Below are 6,331 nucleotides of genomic sequence, written 5' to 3'. Positions count from 1 at the left end.
AGTCGTGGTTCAAAGGATAGAATCTGAGAAACATAAAAGGATGGAGAGTGAGATGAAGAGATAAGAACAAGCGAAGATGTGTTGAGGAGATTCAGTGTGATGAAGAAAGAAGAAACCCAGAAGCAATCAGTGACAGACATTCAATATGAACCTAAAAAGTTCCAGCGCTCTAAAGGCATCCTGTAGCCTTTTGGCTATCTTTCAAGCCTTTGTGCTGAGAAAATTTAATTGCAGAGGGACAAAGCACAGGTAGAAGAAGGAAGAAACACTTCATTCACATACGGGTACACGTGCTACAGTGCCTCGATCACAACACCTACATGTTGTTAACATCTATCAGACCGCACAATAATTCATTACTCAAAAGTTTTTCAAGCGCTTCTCATGGCTGTCAAGACACATCTGACTGGGCAAGCGTCTTGTACTTGTACTTTGTGTCAAATGTTAGCATGCTAATGTGTTAAACTCAATTCGGGAGCATAGCAAACCTTATACCTACACAACATCAACATGTTAGCGTTCTTATTGCATGTTACCATGCTAGCATTAGCATTTAGTTCGATGCACCACTGTGCTGAAGGCTTTGTTCAGATTGCAGGTAAATCAGATTTGTCTCTAATTCCAGTTTAACCAGTACAGAAGCCTCCCCCCCAAATGCAAGTAGACAATTTATTTTGTCTGACACTGTCTGTGGACTTTTGTTTTCTGGGTTGTCCCCCATATCGATCTGCTAGTAGCAGCATGGCTTCTGATACATTTCCGTCACTGGATTGTGTGTCACGCTGCGAGTGATGCCAAAGGCACTTTGAAATATGACTTGAGTGGCCAGAGTATCCAGACTGAGATGTATTTAAAATTAAAATTGAATTTCAAACCACCTCTAAGTGTGGATTGGAAAATAATGACTTGCAAAAATCACATTTCATGCATTTTTTTTTTTTTCGTGGTCCAGATTTTCTTCTTCTTTCTAGCTGTTGACTCTTCTTGTTTAATTTTGAAATTATCAGCAAAGGAATGTTTGGTTTCTGAGTGCCAGGCTGTTTATTTCATGTGTTTCAAACAGCCAAATGGTTGTATCAGGCAACTCTGTCTTCTGATTTGACCTGAACCTGAACCTTTATAGTAAAGAATGGCTGTCATTGAGACATGCACTATGTACAGTACGTCCTCTTTGGAGATACATGATGTCAGGACCAAAGCTGTCAGTGTAGATTCCTGGAGCTTCACACTGACCTTGTATGAACCAGTCAGTCTCGTATCCTTTCTCTCCGTCTCAGTGTCAGCATAAGACATGACACATGTCAGAAACTGTCAGGCACAACCATGTCAGTGCAGCGCAAATAAATCACACTTGTGCCCTGAAATCATTGTATGCACAAGCACAGAAAACATTCACGAGGCTGTCTGACAAACAAGAGTACACATCTTCTCCCTTTAGTCTTGCTAAATATTGCAGCTGACACGGATTTGGATCAGTGCTGTTTGTGCGTCTGTGTCTTTGATGAGGAGCTCAGGCGTCAACTTAAACATCAAATAATCCTTCGCTTGTCTGGAAACAGCTGACCAACATTGCAACCCTGAAGATTCCTCAATGTGAATATTAAGAGTATGACTATATAAAGTATTTTGAACTTTATGTATTATTGTTAATCTACGCGTTTCTAAGTCTAAGAACAAATCTGAAACCGTACGTCCGTAAACAGAGTACATTTCCCTCCATGTGACCATGTAATCCTCTGTACCCTGCTGATCCCACAGTCACAGGGAGAGTGGCAGTGGCCTGTCGCCCATAAGGAGCTCCGTCTTGGGCAGGCTAAACACAGACAGACCCCTTCACCCTGGGAGTCCTGCAGCAAACATGAGAAGGATTATAATCCCTGCTTGAAAACTCAGCATGTGATTGACGTCCGGGTCTACACTGTGCATGACAATAACGTCATTAATTACATCTTCCTCTCTGATGGAATAGCAGGGGTAAGTGCTGTGTGGGAGGGTTAGTCTGTGAATAGATGCTTGTCATCACAGTCTGCTCTGGTTGTTAATGACAGAGGGAAGCATGCACAGGTGTGGAAAGAAGACTGAAGATGATAAAGCTTTCTCATACACCCCCTCAGACGCACACACCCTATGGAAGGTTAAAGATGTCACACTGAATCACCAAGACCTCCTCTAACAGCCATTTAAAAAACCAATCGCAATCACTTTCCTCTTATTTCTTCAGCTTCATGCCATCAAACATCTGTGCATTCCTCAGTATTAGCAACAGACCCACAGAAACCTTTAACCGGACTGCAATTATTGTGCCAAGCTAATACATTGCCTTCTGAATTACCAAGAATTTATCAACCTCTTGCACAAACAGGTGGGGGGAAGGAGAAAGGCTGAACATACCAGTGTGTAACATACAGCCCAGGAAAAGTTTCTGACAATTTTCTGATGATGATGATTCCTTCTACAAAAAACATGGGACAGCTCTCTTTGAGCTAGCACACATACCAGTAGCTTATATCTCAGAACTCGTTACTGACAGAGAGCCAACATGGGTGGTTTCTAAGACACACAAAAACCTAAGAAGTGATGCCCCAGAAACCAAATGTAACCTAGATTTGGAAGACACCGCTTGATGGGGAGAAAGTTTGGTATGTCAAGCTCTGACATGTCAGAAACTAACTTTGCCTGCCATCATTTCCTTGACATCTTTTGATATCGAGGCCTGTCTCTAAATTTACTTGAGCTCTATAAAATCCTTGTCGAAGTTTCAAATGAAGATGTCAGTGAATTGTTTTAAGTTACCATCTTGTCTAAAGTTTCACTCATATATCAGCATAATCGAGCAAAGCGTAATTTTAAGGAAGCAGCTGATGGGGCATTGATTACTTAAGTAGCTGTTTGCTGAATCAACTCTTCCAAAAACAGCTGTAATTTAACCTCACAATGACGGTTGCCAGTTAAGGGAGAAACCTTTCAATTTCTACCTTCATGTGACATCAAGGACTGGTTGCTTCAAAAATGACAAAGAATCTTGAGTGCTAAATATTCCACCATTATCACTGAAACCTGCATACTGTATGTCCTGTGCCAGGACAGAAAACTTGACAGGCAGAACAACAGTAACTGAGGGAAGCAGGGCTTAGCAACAGCCATTTGCGCTTTGTTAATGATTAGATAGGTGAAGTGGTTGCTTCATTCAGTGTAGATGCTGCTGCTTTCAGAATCTAAAAAGGTATAAACAGGTATAAACAGCTACCTTTTTCTCTGAGCATGAAACAGTAAACATAGCAGGGTCAAAATTGCTTGTGTAATTAATTCCAGGTCATACTGTCCTGAACTTCTTTGTCTTAGCCTGGAACACAGTATTCTGGCTCTTGCTGTGGTCTCTCAGGCCTTGTTATTGTGCCTGTTCAGTCTTCACCACTTTCCAGATTTGCCTGCCAGAGGGGGGCCTATGGCTGGGAGTGTCAGACAACACTCCCTTTCCCACAAAAGAGTGCTCTCATTTTGTCACCTATTTCAGTTTATCCCCCTCCTCTGAAAGGGGGGACATGGGACGGGTGGCGTACAGACTGAGCCATTTGACTGAGGAGACAACGAGGCGCCTGGGGAAAGGACTGATTGGCCAGGGTGGCCCACTAGATCTGGCACTGACAACAATTTGGCCAGCTTGCACTCTTCACAAGAAGCAATGGACCAACAAACGACAGACAGCAAAGGTCTCTCAACTCTTATAGAAGCAAAGCCTCCAGGAATCTGTCCTGTGAAGTCTTTGAGCTCCCTATTCATGCTTTTCAATGTAACTATCTCTCTCCTGAATGCCTCTTCTCTTTTCTCTCTTTCCTCCCACTCATCCTCTGGCAACTAGTTGTCTGTTCGTCCTGTCGTGCACAGGGGAAGTTTTGCTGAACAGTCTCTACCAGAACATCCTCATGTTACATCACAGGCCCTCTTCCTTCACTGTTACAACCAATTTTTTCCACACACAGCAAGATTAACAGGGTCTAACTACAAAGCACAGCGTGTTTGTAGCTTAAGAGTGAAAACCTAGTTTGTTCAGTAAAACTTATAGCCCCATTTAGAAATGATTTATATTTGCAACAGATGCAAAAGCAATTTCATGTTGTTTTGGTACATTTTCAGTGGCATAAATAATGAGCATGCTCCTGGCAAGGCATGGTGGGCCCTGCAGGAGAGCCAAGGAAAGGGGGTTGTTAGAGAAAGACAGAGGGAGAGAGAACACACAGAAAAACCAAAGAGCTACTGGAAGTCAGGGACACCGCAGAGGAAAAACAGAGGAGAGGTCCTAAAAGAAAATAACAACTTTTTATTTTCTGGTGAAAGGTTTTAAGGCATTGGGTCAGTCTGCACCCATTAAGGAGAAACCTGGATCTAAGAGCTCACATTTCTGCAAGGTCACCTCCATTGCAGCTTTGTTGGTAGACCAAGTCTGATCCAACTGAGAGGGATTTGCATAGCTACTTCTAAAGTGGCTCGATAATTATGCTGCTACAGTTGAATGCTACAGTTACCGTGAAGACTGTATTTGTGAACATAGCATTCTCACCTATACTGGCTGTTAGGGCTTGATTTGATCTGTAACTGTCAAGTTTATTAACAGCACGTCTCTGGGATGTTGTTCCCAAGCAACAGCTTTTGGTAAGGGTGCAATGTGTGTGTGTGTGTGTGCGCGCGCCGAAAACAAACTTCAAGTGTGAAAGCTGCAATCAGCCTCTGTCACTGATACTGCTGCAACACCTCTGTACAATGTGAGCCTGCGAGGGGAGAGTGGGGGGAGCAGAAGTGAGGCACAGCATTTGAATGTGCCTGTGTCCACTTCCTCTTCTATTCTAGAAAAGCTGTTTGGAAAGTTTAAATATAAGAGCCCTTCTCACATGTGCAGGGGCAGCACGGCGCTCTGCTCATTAGCTGAGGCTTCTGTTAAAGTGACTACACACAAACAAACACACACAAGATGAGCTAACCGGAGAGACTGGTGAAGATGAGAGAGGCAGAGTAAGTGAGTGGATGTCTGAAACGGGGACAGACATCCTCATAAACAAACTAACCTCAGCAGCTCTAACATATTCTAAATCTGCCACGTGCTTCCTCATATGCTGGCTGAGTCATCACTGTGTTTGTATGTGTGTGTGTTTGTGCGTGTGCTTGTATTATTCACATCTGTCACACAGTCCGTCTGTGGTGGAATTAACCTTCCATCTGGGGAAAAACACTTGGTCACCACAAGCATGATGACTTTTGGTTGTTGGTTAAGTGTTGGGGTCAGATGTTTCACAGTAAAAGGTTTATTAAATTTTGGATTATTCATTCTTGTCTATAGGTATGTGTGTCTTGTGAGGCTTCTGTGTGTGACAAGAAGCATAACAGAAAAATTGCATTTCCCCAAGAGGAATAAATTAATCACTTCTTGTTTAGAACCTGTCTGATCATCTGGTTGCTCATTTCTTGGAAACCTGTCGCCAGATGAGAATATCAATATTGAGCAATTCTGCACAACTTAGATCACGTTCAATCGTACCAATGTTTGTTTTTACATCCAGAATAAAACTGAAGTATTCTTTAAGGTTGAGTAATCCTTCATAGACTGACTATAAGTCAATACAGACTCCTCACAAGTGCCAACAAGTACAACATGAGTGTGTGTTCATCTGAGAGTGAAATAGCATGGCTGCTTAATGCTAACACCTCACTGCAGCAAGACCCTCCGCACCTGCGTCAGCGCCTATGTGTGTGTAAAAGAGAGTTTTATCTCTGCCCTCTGCTGCAATGTCAGAGCCATCCTCGCCCTCATCCAGAGGGTCCAGCAGCAGGCGTCAAGGCTTCAGGGACAGCAGCTCACACACAGCCCCTCATGGCCCGACAAGGACCTCTACCACTGAGCATCTCTTCCGTTAATTAATTCTCTCTCTGTTCATCTCTCCCCCTCTCTCCCTCTACAATACTTAATTACTCCCCTCCAATAATTTACCTCTCAACCTTGCAAAAAAGAGATCAATAACAAGCAACTCCCTTAACCCATCACTGCAGCTTCTCCTCTGGACTCAGTCAGGAGGTTTTGGACATTCCCTCATTGTCGTTTTAAAATCAGGTTAATGCTAATAATTAACTACAGTTTTAATGGAAATACAGCCCGGCTCTGAATGTCAGAGTCTCATTTCCATATTCAGAGATGGCCCTTTCATTCAGGGGTCACGGTCAGCGAGTGTCACTCAGGATGGAAGAGGGGTTGCCCTGGGAATTACAACTGAAAAGAGTGCCCATTCTTGTAATCTGCCCACGACTGTTTGGATAACCTCGCTGGTCTGCAGCCTGTGTATAA

Source organism: Chaetodon auriga, chromosome 9, assembly GCF_051107435.1.
Source record: "Chaetodon auriga isolate fChaAug3 chromosome 9, fChaAug3.hap1, whole genome shotgun sequence".
NCBI classification, from domain to species: domain Eukaryota; kingdom Metazoa; phylum Chordata; class Actinopteri; order Chaetodontiformes; family Chaetodontidae; genus Chaetodon; species Chaetodon auriga.
Note: the sequence above shows the minus strand (reverse complement) of the source record.